The sequence below is a fragment of the Larus michahellis genome, chromosome 4 (assembly GCF_964199755.1).
Source record: "Larus michahellis chromosome 4, bLarMic1.1, whole genome shotgun sequence".
Classification (NCBI taxonomy): Eukaryota; Metazoa; Chordata; class Aves; order Charadriiformes; family Laridae; genus Larus; species Larus michahellis.
The window spans coordinates 92,741,780-92,761,709 of NC_133899.1; the positions used below are offsets into that span (position 1 = coordinate 92,741,780).

At 45.8% G+C, this 19,930-nt stretch overlaps 1 protein-coding gene across 6 annotated transcripts in view; it reads left to right on the forward strand.

The window, feature by feature from the left end:
* The first annotated feature begins 205 nt into the window (after positions 1–205).
* DAGLA (diacylglycerol lipase alpha) overlaps positions 206–19,930 on the forward strand; it is a 78,410-nt gene continuing 58,685 nt past the window's right edge. For 2 of the 6 annotated variants that reach the window (XM_074586501.1, XM_074586512.1), the window contains exon 1: positions 206–323. The gene's annotated coding sequence lies outside the window, so the exon portion shown is untranslated. Of the gene's footprint in view, positions 324–17,017; positions 17,099–19,495; positions 19,623–19,930 lie in introns of those variants that run through there. The other 4 variants (XM_074586504.1, XM_074586511.1, XM_074586503.1 and 1 more) reach the window with 3 other exon arrangements.

Genomic DNA, 19,930 nt, shown 5'->3' on the forward strand with positions numbered 1-19,930 from the left:
TGGTGGCCCCGCGTTACGGGCCGGCGGGGCTCCTGCCTCCAGCCGGCGGCGGGAAGGCCCGGCCCGCGGCGCCGCCTCAGCACCGCCAGGGGGCGCCGCCGCCTCCTCCCGCACGTACGCGCTCCCCCCCAACTAGCTCCAGCCGTCGCCATGGTGACCGCTGGGTGCGTAGCGGCCCTTACGAAGCTGACGCAGTGGGCGGCCCGGCACGGGCGGGGGCGGCCCCTGCACGGGCGGAGGCGGTGTTAGAGAATCGGGGGGCCGCCAGGCCCCCGGGATGGAGGTGGCGGCGGCGGCGGCCCTGGGCCTGCGGCGGCGGAGAGGTGAGGGCAGGCGGGAGAGCGGTGGCGACCCCCGCGCCCTGGGGTGGCGGGGGAGGCCCCGGTGGGGGGCTGGCAGCGCCCCCCGCCCCGGCGGGGCCTTCCTCGCGGCGGGAGGGCAGGTCCCCGCGGGCCGTGAGGGGAGGAGGCCGTTGGGGACGAAGCGGGCGTTGGTGCGGGCCTGGCGGGGACTGCCGGCCGCTGTCCCCTCACCCCGGCGGGGCTTTGTTCTGTCCCGCCCCGCTCCGGAGGCGGTGGGGTAGGTGTGGGAGGGGTTGGCGGAGCTGTGCCCGGAGGGAGCGTTTGCCTCCGGTGCTGCGGGGAGGCGGCGGGGCAGGGGCGGCGGGGCGGCTGTCTCCTGCGGGAGCCGCCTCTTTCCCTTTCAGCTGCAGGGCCCCCTCACAAGGCGGCCTGCTCCCTAGAGAAATAGGCGGTTCCCCCCCCCCCCAAACAGGTGCAAGGCAGTGCATCAGGCTGATTGCGGGGTCAGAAATGGCACTCAAGACCCCAGTCCAAGCTGGCCTCGGCTGTCAGTGCTAGCCCGGTGTGGGAGATTGGCTGGGTGCTGCTGGCTGATTGTACAGGGAGAAGCTGGTGGTGTGTGGAGGGTGGGTGTGACACAGGGATTCTTTCTTTCAGCCTTTATTACATTTCCACAGGGACCGGTATCTGAAACAGTTAGCTGGCACTAAAAGAACTTCAGTGACATGGATCTGCCACAGTGGGTGATGAGCCCTGACGATAGAAATCCCCAGTTAGGGTCACAGAGACCTGCGTGCTTGTAGAAGTAAAAGATAGATCGCTCTGAGATCTTATAGCTGGGATGTTGCCAGACCACTCAGCCAGAATTCATGCTGTGCCCATTCCAGGAATTGGTACCTGCCGGTGTGTTTGGGACAGGCTTCAGTTGTCACTTGGAATATAGGAATGGGGATTGCCGAGTCTGCAGGTCCTGATATGTGGGATGGTACTTACAGCCAGTTCCAGGTGGGAAACGGCATAATGATTGCCAAAGATAGTATATACAGCTTCTGGGACGCTGGAGTGTTTCTAAGTGTTGCGTACTGAAAGCAGCAAATCTCCACGCGATGGATTAGCCAGCATGTTGAAGGAAGTAGTTCTGTGGGAAAGTATAACCTCTGCCAAGGTGGGAAGGGGATTACTTGCCTGCCAGGATAAAACCTTGTGTTACCTGGTGATGAGTTGCTACATCCCGCTGAGTGTCATTTTCTGGAGAAGTATCTGAGCTTGTGCGGTCAGGCTGAGAGTTTTTAAAATAGTCATGGTTGGGAGATATTGAAATTGTAGGAAGTGGCTTCTGTAAAGACAGACAGTCTTTAATCTCTCGGTTTTATGACATTTGGCTTCGGTGAAATGTGTATCTAGTGGGGAAGTATCTAAACTGTTAAGGAGGTTAGTTTGTGGTTGAGGAGGAAGGAGTATCTATTGGGCACCAGTGGAAAGCTTTCAAAGTAGAAAACATTATCTAGGTGAAGTTATTAGTGTCCTAGGTGTTAGCTTTCTGTGTGATAAAAGTTACATTGGGTTCTTAAAGCTGCTGATTAGCTTACTGCTCAGCCCAGTTGAGTGTGTGTCAGTTTGTAGCGGACAGGCAGACCAGTAACGGCTAACAGGGACAAGAAACTTGAACAGCATCTGCTCCGGGGTAAATGATGCATATAGCCTGGAACTTCTCTAACCAAAACCCTTCAGAAAGGAGGAGGACAAATGTTCCCCTTTAATCCGTATTTAAATAAAAGAACAGATTTGGGAGTTAACCATCTCTGCTGTTTTACAAAAAACTCACTCCCTCTGTAACATGCCATAGAGTCAGAATTACAGGCGTGAACTACATATGTTTGCTGGCACTGATCTTGATAGCGCCAACCTGTAAAAACAGATTTGATCATTTTAACTTAAGGCACTGGGTTAGGTCCTTTTGATTGCTATAGACAAAATCAAACCAGAAGTCAAAGAAACAGGGATTGCTCTAAGTCCCTGACAGCTTAATAATCGTTGCTGGGAAATGGGCAGTGAGAAAGGCAAACTTCAGTGGGCTGCGTCCACCCGTTCCTCTTTAGAGCCTTAGGAAGGGCCGGTTGTGCAACAGTGTGATCTGAGCGGTTAAAATTGAGAAATGTGCTGCTCCAGGAAGAAAAGTAGGGAGAACAAAAATACTCCCGCCAATGACAAAGTTATGTTTAAAAAAAAAATTAGAGAAGAGAAATAGGGCAAACCAAAACACCCATCAGTCTGTTTCATGAAATATCTGAATGTAGATAACAGACTTTCTAAAAGCGTTGAGAAGACTTGTCTTCAGCAGATACTCAGTGCGTCTGCGTTCTACTAGATTTTGGCAGAGTTTTATGAAACTTTGTCAAAATTCCTATGAACGAATAGTTATGACAAAAAATTCTTTGTATGTAAGCGCACAGATGTGCTTTTGGACTTTGGGTGGGAATATAAATGTCACATTCCTTGCGCTGTGTCTGCCTCGGTTTGTTCTAAGACAGAAGAGATTTTTATATATTCCTTAAACACTGCGTATATCTAAACAGAAACTGGAGACATAAACTTGGAAGCCCTCTAGCAGAGAGACCCACTTGACTTGCATGTTTTTATCAGTCCCACCTGCCTTTGCTTCCCTCTGTAAAGCAGTTTGGCATTTCCTGTGGGATCTGAGTGTACCAGCTGTGGATTCCCACGTAATCCATGTGAAGTTCAGGTTATGCCTTTGTGATGCGACCTTTAATCCCAGGGTGCTGCAGGTAATTGAGTTTTACGGTGCCGAGTGTAAAAACGGGCAGAGGGGTGTTTCCTGTGCAACTTCATCTTTAGAAGTGAATTAATTTTGAGTTAGCTCATCAAAACTAGGTCACTTTGCTTTCTGAGTTGCAATAAAATTGTACGGATTTGCAAACAAGATTTATATACTTTTTCCAAGCCTTTGTGACTTAGAAAACTCTCCTTCAAGCAACATAAATACCAATCTTCTTGGTTTTGTGGGTCACTTCCAGGCAAGGACCAGCAAGCTGGAGACCTGTAGGAGATACGAGGGTGCTAACACTTGAATTAAACCAGCAGTGATTCTGTTATGCCTTCGGATAGGGGAAGGATGTTTGAGATTTTTCTTCCTTGCGTAGCAAAGTTTTATATCTACCCTAAAACAAGCAGCTTTTACTTTGAGGAGTCTGCCTGCACCCTGTTTTTCCTTTGAGTAATCAGCATACTCCTTTTTTTCAGCTTGCCACTTAGGTAGCAGCAAATAATATTTGGTTAAAGCTGGCAGTCTCTCGGATTCTGACAATGATCCAGTAGATGAATAAGTACATCCTGAGCTGGATTCAGCAGTCTGAGGAAGTTACATTTAAAGAGACAGCAATTGAGATGCTCGGAAGAGCGAAACTGATTTTCATCTGCTTTTAGAGAGCTGCAGGGCTGGAATTTCTAGAGAGCTGGGGGAAAGGAGTTCATGAAAGTGCCCTTTGTGCTATCAGCAGCGTGACAAATGGACTCTTCTGGGATCTGTGGATAGCTTTGGGATGTTTGTTCTCACTGGAATAGATTTTTTTTTGAGTAAATCAGACTTTTAACTTGAAGCTAGCTTGCACTGCTATTTTCTTTATTCTGCACTGTACATACATCATACTGTTAATTTAAGCATATGTCTGCCAGAACAAACAAACATGGCACATGTTTCATGGGGGTGAGAATCATTGCGATGCTTCTAGTTAGAGCTACATTCCTTTGTTTTCAAGCTGATGTTTTGTTTTGTGTATCTCTAAAGAGAAATCAGAGGAAAAATCTTGACAATTTGCCAGGTGCAGCATCTGTCCAGCTTTGAATGTTTAAGGCAGATGAAACTGATTTTTTTTTGTTCTGATTCTGATAAGAAATCGAAAAGTTTCTCCACTAAAAAACTAAAATCAAATTGCACAAGTATAGCTGGGAGTTGATAGTCTACTCACAGGGCACAGAAATAGACTCTACAGTCTGCTCCCTCTGTGCAGCCACATTGATCCTGCTCACTAGATCTCACTCTGCTTTCCAGTAATACAATATATTTTTTTGTCTCCTACAGCAGCCCTTCCTCTGCGTATAATTCTGTAGTGCAAGATGTTAAGCACTCTTGTTCTGCTGGCTTGTTTGGGTGCATGAGTTAGGATCAAGATGCCAGGCACCATGACTTAAGATCATTATAAAACTAAGTGTATATAAGAATGTACTCATACCTGATCCGTTTTTTTAAAAAAAAAAAGTCTAGAATGCCGTGGACTACTTAATTAACTATTTAAAGCATCATTACAAGCTTTAAAGAATGATAACGATGCATGTGAAAATTGGTGGGTTTATATTTTAGAAGCAACATATAGTAAAGTGGAATATCCTAATATAAAATGCATACAAAATTTGGGTTTAAATGCAAAGCATAATGCTGCTGTACCTTGATGATTTTGAATAGAAGGTAGAATTCCTACTGAGCTTTGGAAAAAATGTGCTCTCTGTCTTCAGTCATTTCTCCTTTTCTGTTCTTTCCCTTCCTCCTTTTTATCCTTTTCCCTGCTCCTTCTGGTGAAAGGGGTGCAGGTCCCTTACCTCATAGACTGGATTTCTTTGAAAAGATGTCAAGCTAAAAGATTAAATAAAAAAGGCTGCTGATTATTTTTCTTTTCCTTGCAGCAAGAGTAGAAAAATCTGCATGGCAAGCAGAGACTGCTTGACTAACAAGGAGTTTTCTCATGGGCTCTTAACCCTCAAGCTTCCACTCTTTGCTTTTATACCAAGGCTTCTTTAACTAGACTTGTGCTCCTACGGGCTCTTGCAGACCCCTGGAAGTCCTCCTCCTCACTGGCCTCCCATTAGAGTTTCTGTCCCTCTGGCCTGACCTTCTGGTCTCCTTCAGGTTGACTCCAAATGTCTGTGGAATTGCGTGAGAATTCATGGCTTTTTAGTTCTGTTCAAGCTGTCATATCAGTAGCCAGTCTGCTTTGGTTCTTGCATTGTTCCCTTTGGGTGAAATTAAAACTACAAGTGGATTCCTCAGTGATGTCTTTGACCTTAATAAGAATTTCTCCCTGAAAACAGGATACAAGATACAATCCTGGAGTCTTAAAAATTCTAATTTTCCTTGTGTTCTGCTCTTGCCATTTCATTTAGCAAAGGTGCTGTTCAGCAAGCAATGATAACAAACGCAGTGCAACTAACTTCTAGTAAACTAATAATATGATTGATAAATTGTGTCCGAGTTTGTTTAAACTGATCGCGTTTCCATAACCTTATACACAGATCTACATTGCCGCATCAGCAATAACCTGGTGATTGCTCCAGCACACACCTGCAGAGGACTGTTGGTAGGGTTATTGTGGCAATCCTAGTTGGGGTGGAGTTTGTGCCTAATGTGTGTTAATGTGTATTTTCTAAGTTATGTGTATTTTCTAAATGCCTGCTGTTTCATAAGAAGTTTTGTAAGCTCCTCCCTGTAGATATAGGATCGTGCTGCTTGCATGCACTTCCATTTTCTCCAAGTCTTAACTCGGAGTGAGAATGTCCTTGTGCCCTGGGTGGGATCCAGCTGCGAAAGCTGTCAGGCACAATCCTGGAAGGTATCTGTGCCAGTCCCTCATCCTCAGCATGCTGGGTTCTGTTGGGGCATTGGCATCTTTAGGGATGAGTGAGCACTGATGATCCTTTTCAGGAGTTTGTTCTCCCACCGTTGCTGCTGGGATAGCTTATTTCATACAGTTTGGCTCTCTGCGACATGCGAGACAGGAAGATTTGCTTGGAGCGTCTAAACAATGAGTGTCATATTATTGAAGAGCTAATTACTTTTTGCTGAAGGAGAGCGGAGACTTGCTGGTACTGAAATTGATAGTATGAGATTCTCCTCTTCTTGTGAAGACACAGTAAGATAATTTGAAACAGTGTTTATGGTTACTAGGAGTAATTAGCTAATCAATAAATATGAGAAGGCTACCATAATAGGTGCTCTGAGCATTTGTCATGTCTTTTTTTCCTCTGTAACATCTGTTTCTTTGTGATTTGTTGGTCTTAGATTATCAGCACATATCTGAGAGATTCTGAATTTAGATCCAGGCAGGCTTCTAGACTGAGTCCTTATACTTTTCTGAAGAACAACAAATGTGCAAATAAACTGGTGAATCCCTTAGGCCACCTTAAATAAAATTGAACTGGATAATAGGAAGAAACCAGGAAATTCAGGACCTTGCTATTACAGTTTCATTGCAGTAAGTACAATAGAAATGGCAAGGCCTGTATGGAAAAAAAAAAAGCTCTAGTGCAATTCTACCCTGAAAGGTTTCCATTCAGATCTGTTGTGCTGCTCCATGTCTGTTAAAAGTTGGAATTTACACAGCTCTGCATCTTTTAGAAAGAAGAATGAAATCTAATACTATGTCATGGCTTGTCTTTTCAGCACAGATCTATGTACTGTGTACTTGCTGGTGTTTACAGCCATAGATACAGCCTTGATGTATTTTTGGAATATAGATTCCAGCTCAAAAGTCTGAGCTTCTGGAAGCTTGTCTTTTCCCCATGTGATCTGCCAAATGATCTTGCAAAATTGTGCTTTATTCTCTTATGGGAAATTAACTATTTCACCTCCCATAAAATCCGAGCAAGTCAGATGCTTCTTGTGAGTTTGCAGCATCTCAGCCAGCCTCTGACTGTCCTGAATAAAGTGAATCCTACCTTCTTGTGTTGTCTTGCATACTATATTTCTTGGTCGTATCAGGACCCTTTAAAAGTGTTCATCACTGAAATTCAACCTAGAGCTGTCTGATAATTTCCCTTTACGCTTGGCTTTGTCGGTGTCCAAAATGTATTTTCTTTCCTTTTTGAAACACAACTTGGATTTTGGTGTTTGAAAATTCAGATATGAAGAGAAATGAATGAACTCAGTGCAACTCTCCATTGATAAATGTTTCTGGAACAGTAAGTGGACCACTTTGTTGCTTGTCTGCTGTTGAACTCAAAACAAGCCCTCTTTTAAAAGTGCACCAGCCAGCCTTCAAGAACTTCAGACCCTCTGGAAACAGCAGAGGTTTTCTAGCCTGGTGGCCTGGCTCTCCTTCCAGGATATCCTTGCAAAGACGATGTGTCCTTCCATTTCAAAGGTCCTGTGTGAGCGTTACCTCTCAGCCAGATTCAACCTTTTAAACTACAGTGCCCTTTTTGTGATTCTGTTCTGATTCAGTTGTTTGTCACCATCTCCACGGCATCCAAGCATCCGCTACTGACAACCACTTCACTAAATGAGAGTATTCAGATAAGAACTTCTGTATTTTTGCTTGGAGGGGAAACGTGTGCCCATGATTCCCCTTTCAGAAGAAGTAAAAAAAGTTCCCATTTGCTCTGCATAAGTTACATCCTTAAAACAAAATGAAGAAGCAGTAATTTGCGACTTCTCTTAAGTTCCTGTTGTAGTGGGTGCTTTTTTTTTATTCCCTGAATAGAATGGAGAATAATGACAGATTTCTTTGAGAGATTCTGTCTGTGTGCTGTGGGATTGCTCTTCCCCTCACTTCTGTCATTTTCACTTATTTTCTAGCAGAGAAAGAGGCTGCTCTTTCTTTTTCAAGTCTTCCTTCCGAGGTTAATATGGGGCTAAAACTATTTGGCACATGAATAATGAAGCGCATAGGAAGCGAGAGATGCCTTTCCTGAGATGTTACGTGCACATTCTAAAACCGGAAAGAGCAGAATTTTCCTCCAACTTCAGTGACATGAGAGGAGCACAGTGCAAAATGCCTTTGTATAATTGTGGTGTTAAAGCTTCGCTCTGCAGGAAGCCATGGGCTTCTTTCTCCAGAAGCCCTTTCCCCTCTAAATTTCATGCCTATTCGTGGTTCAATATCTTGCTTTTGGAAAACAGTCTTTTATCCTCATTGATATTTTTTTTTTTTTTTTTAAGAAAAAAAAGCTAAAAAAAGGAACATGGTTTGCTCTCAGATCTGGAATAAAGCCTTTTGAACACCTCAGGGGACATAATCAAATTTAACTTGATAGGAAATGGGGACATCCACAAATGCAGTGTTGTCCTTGGTGCCTCCAAATGTTACCGGCCTGGAAGAGTCTGAGATGGAGAACTTTGCGGGCTGCCTGTAACTATTAGTTTACCTTGCTTTATAGGACCCTAGCTCTCTGCTGGTGGGAAAGAGAATCGAATTTATCAATTCTCTGAGGCCTTGGTCTGACTTTCTCTTGGATGAGGGCGGAGGAATTAGTATAGGCGGTTTTGGAGGTGGGAACCACGTAGGATGCTGCAGAAAATGCTCGTTCTTCTGTGAACGGGTGGCTGAGTAAGTGTGGTGCATGCATCTCAAGTGCCTCATGGGAGCCTGCTGGTAATATTTACAGAGTTTGTGAATTCGGAGTATGCGGTGTTTGAGTTTGCACGCAAGCCCAGAAGTGTCAAGTATGTTTAATTTGCCCCAGTGAAGCGGGAGAGGGTGTCAAAGCTTGTGCAGGAAGCCTGAAAAACCGCTGTGAGGTGGGGAGCAGGTACTCGGGGAGAAGAAACATAAATATGCATACTTTGGTGGTTTCACTATAATCTAGTGGGCAAGTTTGCAGGACATATGCCTGAGTTTTTAGATTTGCATTTAGAAACGCCACCCATGCCCTTCATGGTGTAAGGAACCTGTATTTTGTGTCCCTCATTCTGCTGGCTCCTCAGGTGTTCGTTCCCTGGAATGGCTTGAAAGCCTCTGGTTTGGAACTCTAAGGTGTCTTGCATCTTAACCTTTATTCTTTGAGACACGCAATGCTTGTTTTGTGATAAGTTACCTTGACCAGGTCCCCAAGGGGATGATAAGGACACGCATCCCGGGCTACATCCCCAGCAGCGTGGCCAGCAGGTTGAGGGTGGGGATTCTGCCCCTGGTGAAGACCCCACCTGGAGTCCTGCGTTCAGCTTTGGAGTTCTTGGCAAGGAAGGACACGGAGCTGTTGGAGCGGGGCCAGAGGAGGCCCCGGAGATGCTGGGAGGGCTGGAGCCCCTCTGCTGGGAGGACAGGCTGAGAGAGCTGGGGGGGTTCAGCCTGGAGAAGAGAAGGCTCCGGGGAGACCTTCCAGCCCCTTCCAGGCCCTCAAGGGGCTCCAGGAAAGCTGGGGAGGGACTCTGGATCAGGGAGGGGAGCCGTGGGACGAGGGGGAAGGGTTTTCCACTGCAAGAGGGGAGATTTGGATGAGATCTGAGGGAGAAATTCTTTGCTGTGAGGGTGGTGAGCCCCTGGCCCAGGTTGCCCAGAGAAGCTGTGGCTGCCCCATCCCTGGAGGGGTTCAAGGCCAGGTTGGACGGGGCTTGGAGCAACCTGGGCTGGTGGGAGGTGTCCCTGCCCAGGGCAGGGGGTGGCACTGGGTGGGCTTTAAGGTCCCTTCCAACTCTAACCATTCTGTGATTTCACCTCAGAAATAGCGATTTTCCTTCTACTGGGAGTGATGGAGAGCGAAGGAATTCAGCCGGCTGCTCTGTGCTGTTCTTTATCCGACAGATTCTCACATCTTTGTTCTCCTGCGCTTTGGTGTGTGTCTGGGCCTGCTGATGGAGGAGCTGGGGGTGGCTAGGTGAGGTTAAATGGATGTTTCAAGACGGTAGGCGTTGGCAGAGAAATAAATTAACGAAAAGTGTCCCGCATTGGGAACAAGAAAAGGAAATGAGTCTTTGTGGAACTTGAATTTTTGGCATAATGTGAACTGAAAGTCTGATAAAGACTTGCTGCTGTTCTGCATTTTGAGGTTATGCTGTAGAAGCCGGGGAGGTGAAGCAGCAGATCTGCTCTGAGACCGCTTCTAATGACTCCCAACTCTCAGAAATATATCTTGAGTTGAGAGAAGGGAAGTAAATACGCTGTGCTTATTCTCTGAAATGAGTAAGTATGATAATATGAAGTCTTAGATTACTTTTTAAAATTAAGTGACAGCTACTACTGGATGTGCGGGGTGCTTTTGTTAGCTTGAAGTTGCCTGGGCAGGCTGAGGAAGAGGATGGAACTGCCCAAGGCAACATGGAAGTCTCTCCAACACCGACTATCCTGGACTGTTCATCTCTGAGATACCTGAGCTAATTATTTTAAAGCATTGCAATGCTGTGTAATGGACAAGTCAATGTCCTTTATGTCCCCAGCTGCTGCTGTATTTATCCTGTGAAAAACTGGGGTTTTTTTTCCAGCTGCTCTGCTCATCTTTCTTTTCTACTGAACTCTTAATTTGTTATAAACAAAAAAGACTTTAAGCAGGACAATGGATGGGGTTTTAATTGAAGAGAGGAGAGCGAGAGAGAGAAAGCTCCACTCTTGCTCCCACTTAAATGTGTTCCTACGGAATAAGGCCTTTGATTCAGATGATCACAGCACCAGACAAGGAGGCAGGCATGCGTTTTGGAAAATAACGTAGTTAAACTGAGAGGGGGGAAAAAAAATATCACATTGGTTTCTGGTGCTGTAGCTGCAGGTCTCTGGCATTTTGTGTCACTGCTCTGTATATTGTAGCTATGAAACGAAATCCTTTTGAGTGCCAAAGCGTGAAGGGTGTGGTTAAAGCAATCGGGAACCTTTTCACTTTAAATTACCTGATTTATGACATGAAAATCTCAATGTTAACATAGATTTGTTTTGCAAACCATTGGACTGTAAGTTACCTGGTGTTACGCCAAAACACTCCCTCTTGGCTAGCATGGGAAAATACAGCTCTTGAGCCTCTGCTCCAGACCACAAGGGCTAAACCCTCCCGAAGAAAGAGTAAGTTGAACTTTCAGTTCTTTCAGCAGGAACCATCTCAGTAATATCCTGCATTTATGTTAATATTTGAGGAAGCCTTTTGGGTGGGGGAGTGTGAGGGAACCCCCCTTTTCTCTTCCTGTTCTGCACTGGACTGCTTTCGTCTTTCCAGTATGTCTGGGGTTGCAGCTTTTGTGTTACCAGTAGGAACTGCAGACTTGTCTTCTGCCTTTGGAACTGGAGGTGCAAGGCTTTCGCTGTGGAAAAGGTGCAGTGCCAGAGGGTGGGATACTGGAACTCCTGGTTCTCCAAGCCTAAAGAAGCAGGAGATCCTGTTTCCAGCAAAGGTGTCCGCCTGTTTCCTTGTGCTTTAAATGAATATACTGGTGTTTGCTCAACTGCCTTGCACCTAACTGCTGCCTCTGTGCAGGGGTTTTCCAGGAGTTTGCATTTCATAATGGAGTTTTTTGTTTAAACTAGATTTTTCAAGAGGGAAAAAATTGGCGGATGCCAATTAGGAGAGAGGAAAAGGGAGGAAGATAACGATTATCCAAGACTCGGTGGCCCTCAGGACTGCGTGGCTGCTGCTCCCTTTTTGTAGGGAGCAGGAGTAGAAGAGATGAGAAAAGCGTTATCTTTCTTTTCTTCAAATATTCATAGTGTTCCTGCTGCAGAGGAGCAAGGCCACCAAGACTTCATTAGATATTTCTGCTATTGGAAAAGGTTGGAAGCAGTTGTGGCTCTTACGTTCCTATGGGAACAGATAGGAGATGCAAGGGCTTGAATTCTCAACTGTAAGGGGATTTGTCAAGAAAAGTGGGAAAAGGATTTAATTTCTGATTTGAGTGGGAAACTAATATTCATTCTTTCCCCAATTGGCTCCTGACTGCAAGTTTGTCTCTGCCGCAGAGGAGACAGGATTTTGTGCAGTGTCTTCAAAGGCTGCTTCGTTGCTGCATGGCCACAGAGTTAATTACAAGCTGGACGATGAGATGCACGAGTCCACCCTGCTGCCGTTTTACCAGCTCAGCAGTTCAGTCGCTCTTTTTGGATGGAGGGGGCCAGCAAAAAGGCGGCTGGATGAGAATGCAAACACAGCAGCAGGGTTAGTAACCCCGTCTGAATGAATGCTCCAGACTAAACTATTTCTGAATCCACTCTTACCACCTCATTTAAAGTAGATAAGATGTTCAGGGCAGGGATATCCAGATTTGTTTCCGCTGCACTGAGCTGCAGCCTGTTGTTAGAGCAGTTCCTAGGAAATACAGGACTTTGCCCAGTCCCGTCTGGCACGTGGCTCTTCCTGGGGAGATCAGCCGACATGCTGTGAGTAGGTTCTCCCTCTTCAGAATGCCTGGGTGGCAAAAGATTCACGGTATATCAAGGAAAACAGCTGCATTATGTGACCTAGGAGGAATTGCGGTCCCAAAGTTGAGGTTGCTCTCCCTGTAAATTGAAAAGGAAATGGCAGAAAGAAAGGAGCTCGATTAATGAAGAGGTTTAGATTTCTAACAATAAGCGTCTTGTTTCCAGCTAAGTTCAGTGGAAAGCAGGCACCCGCCTAGGGGTGGTGCCTTGCTGACTCTTGGATGGGTGTGCTTCCTGGGCACCAGCAACAGATTTATTTTTTTTTTTAAAAAAAAAAAAAAAAAAAAAAGGAGAAATCTGGTGGCTTTGGCAGTTTGTCATGGTAGCTAAAGGCTCAGCGAAAGAAGGGGTGTTGGTCTTAAAATGGACTTTGTCGGGTGAGTAAAACCCATCATCTTGCACTTCCCTCTTAGAAAAAGTTCCCTTTCATGTTCTTTCATATACCTTATCTTTTTAGCTGCACATCCTGGTTCTTTGACTGTTACAAAGTCAACACAATATGGCCAGCGAGCAAAACTAGGGCTGTGGCTCACATCTGCTGATGGTATGAGCAGTGGGTATGGTGCCTGAGACTGCAGGAATGCTTCGTCAGCGCCGCGGTGAGGATTGTTCGCTGGTGCGGTGATAAAAAAAGGTGTTGGGGCCCTGACTGAAGCAGCTGTGCTCAGTGGAGCTTTTCCTTTTGGCTGGGTGGCTATCGGCACATCTGGGGACTCCTGCCTGTAGGTTACTGTCTCTTGTTTTATTATAAGGAGGATGGCTGTCAGGTTTTCCTGCCGTCAAAAGTATGGGTCATCAATTAGAGTAGGTAGCTGGCCGTTAAATATGATGCTTGCTTGGTACTTAAAAACTCCACCGTGTGTAAATAATACTGTTTTTTCATAGTCTGTATGTTTTCTGTGTTACCAACATTGTAGAATGCAACTTGAATTAAGATCACTTAGGTGTGCAGAACATTTTAAGTGCTTTAGTTAAAGAATAGCTCTGGCTTCTTTGTTGCCTTTTATACTGAGGGTGCTTACTGAAGACTTGGAACTATTTAGAGAACATGATTTCAGCTTCTTTGTGGAGGGAGGAAAGCTCACCCTAGAAATGGCTGGGGGGGGGAGAGTTTGAGCTTCTGTTCTTGACTACAAAAAAATCACAAAATTTTCTCTCGAATTCCCCTAAAACTGGTATGTCAAAAAGTTGGAGGCACTTGAAGAAAAACTGAATATTAGTTGTGCGCTTCTGGTGCGTGTCTCTGGTGTTCTCCAGAGGTGGATAGCGCAAAGGTCACTCGCAGCCCTTGCTGGCAGCCCGGAGCAGGAACGTGATGCCTGGGGCTGTAGCTGAGGGAGGGGTGTTAAAGCGGCAGGCTCTGGCTGTACTCCTTCAGTGTCTCCAACGTCTTCCCTCCTCATCTTCTATTTACTTTCCAAATCCTTTTTCAACTGCTTGGGTCAGACAGTAAGTTGTTATTGTACGTTTTGTTAGGGGTTGCCAGATCTGGTAGCCAAATGGAGGTGAGGCCACTCAAGCGCTGTGGCCCAGATGCAGCCAACAGTGAGGCTGAGCATGTAAGTCCACAAATACATATACAACACGTACATTAATGTACATATATATATATGTATTTACTGTCCTGTGACAGCCTGGAGAGAAGCTAGGGCAGAGGCTCTGCTTCTCTATCTAGGTTAATGGGCTTCCCCTGCCTGCTGTAGTGCCTCTGTACTCATGGAGATGAGCCTTTGATGGGTGATGGCTCCTGTGATGGGCCTGGGGGGACCTGGGTGAGGCTGTTATTTGGGTTCCCCCACTTGCCATTGTGTCTCTGGGCTCCTGTGTGTGTAGGTGAGCTTTTTATCCCATAACCTAACACATTTCAAAGACCAGATTGTCTCTCTGCCCTTCCCCTGCTTCTTTCATGTACAGCCTGTCACTGGTGGAAATGCATAATTTTTCCCTTTTGCTGTGTTTGTCTCCTCCCTGGCGTATTAGGGTAAAGCATAGGGAGAGGAGGAGGGAGAGAGGGAGGAAGGCATGTGTAGGCTGCTGGTGTTGCAATTTAAAACCTACTCGTGGAAAGGGAGTGGGGTCATTCTTGTGTCCTTTGTATACTTTTTTTTCCTTTTCCAGATTAACTTCAGTCTGGCAGCTGGAGCACCTTTTAAAATTTCAGTGGTGCCAGGAGAGATCACTGAACTGCCGGTGAATTATTCATAGTGTCATTCCGTCAGTATTCTTATTTCCTTACTCCAGAGCGAGCGTTTTGGCCTATTGGTCTCATTCATTCAATTGAAGTGGGATACTGTATGCTGCTGCGTGCTCTTCGGCTGGACCCTCTGCTCCTTGCTCTGGCTGAGGAGTGCAGCAGAGGAAGGAAAAAGCCAGTGCACGTTCATTTTTTTTTTCCAGTTTAAAGAATGCCCGAATTCATCATGTGTTGGGCAAGTCATTGCTCAAAACTGGATGCCGTAGCAGACTAAGCTTTCTGAGTTTGTCTGCTCTGCTGTTTTCCTCTTTGCAATGAAAATAAAATCATAAATTATCATGTAGCTTGCTGCCACGGGATGTATTGGATGCTGTGCATCCTAAGATGTACAAAAAGATGAGTTGTTCATGTGAAGAACAGTGAGACTAATATGTATAAATAAGAGTTCTTCGTTATCTTGCTTCGAACAGTAACCTAATCGCTAACTGGTTCTGATAATGAATCTTCCACACAATGAAAGTTATGCAGTATTTTCATCAGGTGCCCTTTTGTAATGCACCTCTTGGCATGTACCCCCAACGCTACAAGTTCTAAGGAAGGAATGCAGAAAACCGAACTGACTGATGGACGGCTGCATATGGGGAAAGGCTGGAGAGAGATGAGTGCTTGACCGAGCATGGATTCTTGAGGTCACCAGAATTTGATTTTTCAGATGTTAGAGGCATAGATTTTTCACTGGAGTAAGCGTGGAGCGTGGGACAGACTGCCAGCAAGAATGCCGTGAAGGTACGTGAAAAGCTACCTGGCATCTGAATGCAATTGTCCTGTGATGTGGTTATGGAGCACTCGGATCGCCTTCTCAAAGAGATTGTGATTACAGTCATGTTTTGGGAGAGAATTGGAGCCATCCGACAAGACGCTGCTGTAGCTTTTGTCCTCGCACGCTGTTGTACACACAGAAGCTCTCAGACTGCGATTTGAAGATAATAATTTTCTAGTCCTGTGGGCTGTGCTTGGTGGTCTGCGAGGTCTAGGCAGAGTTTAAGGCGAACAAAACATTTCTGCAAGAATGCAGGCGTAATTCCTATAATTCCCCTTCAAAAGGGCTGGGAACACTTTCCCGCATTGCCCAGAAAAGAACTGTAGGAAACCTCAGCTTGAATGTTTGTGCCTGTGTTCAGAATTTAAGTGACTGAGTGAAGAAATTGAGGGGAGGGGGAAAAAGTAGCACAGGATTATGATGCAGAAGAGCTCAGATCTGGGCTAGGCTTATGCCTGATACTTCGGTGCTTGATTGTGCCTTAATCAGCTGGGTTAATTGCAGTATAATATTGCTCTGAAGCCTTTGAGCTCTAATCAAGTACTATAGCTGAAAAAGATGAAATAAAGATACTTTTTTTTTTTTTTTGCAGGCTTTGAAAGTTCACAATAAATGAATTGGTTACCAAACCCCAGATCTTGTGCTTGTGATCTCTTCCAAGATTATCACAACGTTCTCGCCAAGGACTGTTTCAGGCACTTAGTTCTGAAGCCCAAGTGAAAAGCTCGAAATGAACGGACACTTCATGGTTAATTATAGTATAATTAAAGGCAAGGGGAAAAAAAAGTCCACACCTAGATAAATCCTGCAGAAGGCATTGCCACAAAGGCACTAGATTTAATTACAGGGATAATGATGCATTGCCTACAGCATAAGAGGAAAAAAGTACTTTCTCTTCTAATAGCCTAAAAGTGCGTTGGCTCAGAGCCAATTACTTGTCCTGGGGTATGTCTGAATAAACAGCTTTTTTTTCTCTTATAATCCTGTTTGGATTATAAGTTCAAGTGTGAAGACTCATTTAGCATTTGAAAGTCTTATCTGCTAGACTAGAGGAAAGGTGGTTTCTCTTATGGAAATCAATTTTTGAAGTGCATCCTTTTCCAAACAGCTGCTGGAGTAACGATCCTGTCCGTTTGCTGAGTACGAGCCTGCCTCTGTTAGTTAAGTTTTCTGGACAAGATCTGGGGTCAACTTCTCTTCTTTATCTTTCTCATTGATGGAAAAGGGAAATTGCTTTCCTTTTGTTTTACAAAACCTGCTAAGTTACCCATGTCTGAATTTTCCAATTGACTTTAGCTCAATGGAGAGAGAGATCTGAACTGAGCTCACCTGGCTTTTATCCAGGATGTGCAGCAGCCGGGTCCCAGATCACTCATCCTCACAGCTCCTGGATTTGTACCTGGGAGCAGATAACAAGGTGATGTCCAGCTCTGAGCAGGACCCTGTTGATTTTCTTTGGGAAAGATGACGTTTTCCTTGTTTGATTGAGCCAGACATGGACTTCAGTGATGGTTTTAGGGTCCAGTCCACCCTCTTTTGAAAAGAGAATAGCACAACTGGTCAATTTTGAAAATAGGATGCGGTGTTTTTTTTTTTTCTGGAGGGCCTGTGGCTGTGCTGTTTTGTCTAGCAGATCTCTTCACGTGTTACTTGCTCACAGGTAAGGCGGCTATTCATGTTTCTGGCTTCTTTGCAGTTCACTGGAACCAAACTGATGTCATTTAGATGGAGTTTGTACCTAAATTTTGTCCGCTTCTCTTTGGCAGGGAGGAGATACCCAGCTCCTTTCCCAGTCCCTCTTTTCTGATCTCTGATCCCTTTCATCTTATTTTCATGGTTCTCCTCTCTCTATTTTAGTAACCATGGTTTTGATTTATGTTCTGAATAGTCTCCTGCTGCTTTTTTGTACCTCCTACCGCAGCCCTAACAGTCTGCAATGCCGGAGTTAGCGGACTCCTGTGTGTGGCTAGTCCGTGTTTCCTGCACTCTGTTAGCTTGGGGAAGAATTGTTCCTGATTTTTCTTTGAGTATAACCAGTTGTTAGCCACACAAACAGACAGTTGCGATCCGTGCTTTTCGATGTGTGTCTGTACAGCTGCTTGAAGCCAAGGAATGCTTTTTTTTCCAGGGTATTTCTTCTGCTGCAGCTCTCCTCTCGTCACGTGGGATGTCTGCTTCTGCCTCACCTCCTTTCACCTTGCTTTTGTCCATCTTTGCTAAACTCATTCTAGGTACCAAGCTGGATGGCCAGGAGGGTAGCGATGCTGTCCCTGAAGTGACAGGCTTTTCTAGCTCCTACCAACATGTGCTTAGTGACTTCTCCAACAGCAGCTAATGAGAGAAAGCGAGGAGTCTATGGAAACAGGGAGGATGGTGGCAACAGGGAGAAAAATATATGTGTTTTCATGAAATTATCAAGGTAGTCCTTGGGACAGGCTAGAAACACTTTGCTTACGTTGAGATTTTATATAATTAGCTACAAGTTATGCCATGCATGCGTTTGTATGAAGAAGTAGGAGTAATCCCCACAGTCTGCTCCATATTGCCCTGTCACGTAACCTTCTTCTGGAGCCAGAGTAATGAATGCCCCTGTACTCGTCACTGGTGAGGCCCCACCTCGAGGGCTGTGTCCAGTTTTGGGCACCTCACGACAAGACAGACATTGAGGGGCTGGAGCGGGTCCAGAGAAGGGCAGAGGAGCTGGTGAGGGGTCTGGAGCAGGAGTCTTGTGAGGAGCAGCTGAGGGAGCTGGGGGTGTTCAGCCTGGAGAAGAGGAGGCTGAGGGGAGACCTTCTCGCTCTCTACAGCTCCCTGAAAGGAGGGGGGAGCCGTGGGGGGGTTGGTCTCTTCTCCCAAGGAACACGCGATGGGACAAGAGGAAATGGCCTCAAGTTGCGCCGGGGAGGTTTAGGGTGGATATTAGGAAAAATTTCTTCACTGAAAGGGTTGTCAAGTATTGGAACAGGCTGCCCAGGGACGTGGGTGAGTTGCCATCCCTGGAGGGATTTAAAAGACAGGTAGACGTGGTGCTTAGAGATATGGTTTAGTGGTGGTTTTGGCAGTGTTGGATTGATGGTTGGACTCGATGATCTGAAAGGTCCCTTCCAACCCAGGCAATTCCATGATTCTATGAAACGAGCAGCGAATAGCTTGTTGTGTGAGGTTCCTGGTCAAGGCGCAAGGAAAGTCAGCTGGAAAGCACCCTCAACTGGGAAGACCTGTAAGGTAGAGTAGGGAGGTATAGATGGTCAATATAGCAAGGAGACACCTGAAGAAAATTGGGGAGTGATAATTTAGGCAATGTGTGAAAACTTGGGCATGCCACGAGGAGATGCCTTGGATCCTGGCTGAAGACAGAGCATGTGGCTGTGCTGCCTGTAGTTTGTCAGACATTTGGGGAGCAGAGGATGAGATGGTAATTAGCTGTTCCACACACTAGAGTGATGAACCCACAGAGAAAAGCAGGCCTAAGAAGTCTGTGAGCTCTGTGACAGAACAAGAAAAAAGTTGGAGTAAATTAAGAATATTTGCAGGACTCGTAGCTGGAAAACTACAGGACTGTAGAACTGAAATAGGAGATCTTCTAAAATTGAGTTGTCTAAATAATTACTGAGCTAGAAACTGAGGTCTCTACTGATCTGGCTCTCCCTGGGGAGCAGCAGGACGGGATACTTGCTCACGAGGGGTGGGTTGAGGTGTGTGTGCTGTTACCCGCCGGGCTCGGCACAGCCACCGAGGGCCCGGGGGGTTTGTGAAGGAGCTTCGCGTGCCGAATCCATGCTGTATGTGTGTGCAGAAGAAGGTGCTGTGCGTGGGTGGTGCGGAGGAGGGATGTGTGTGCTGGTGTTTAGAAGTGTAGCTAATGGAGGCTCTGTCTGAAGAGAAGGGCTTTTTAGCTCTGGGTTTTGGAAAGAGAGAGAGATATATATAAGGCTTATATATGACACGAGATCAGAGAAACCTGGGCTTGATTCATCCTTGCTTACATAAGCAAAATGAAAATAGGATTCCTGCCTTCTATTGCACGCATCCAAATCTGAGATTCAGGAAGAGCCTTCAAGCTTGGCAGGATTCAGCCCAGGATTTCAGGTTTTATCTTGCTGTGTCATTAGGGAAGCACTGGACCAGCAAGAATTTCTAGGAAGAGAAGGAAACGTTTGGTCTGCTTGTCCCGGCGATGGGTGGTATGTAGAGGTGTGGGACCTACTCTGTTGTTTGCTTTCTTGTGCCTCTTGCAGCACGTGCGGTTGTAGCATCTTTATCTGAAGCACCAGCTGGAGAAAGTGGCTAGAGGGAAAGCAAACTAAGTCATGGGGGAACTGCCCGGATTTGATGTCCACTGGGTCTGAATTTGGGACTTAATTTCCTAAGCCGGGAGGGAGTTGGAGCTGGATGCGCTGAACAGTTGGTGGTTTTACTTCTTGCAGGCACGCTGCGCTCTTCCTCGGTGATTTCCTTGTGATTCCTAACGGACAAGCCTTTTGGGCTAGCG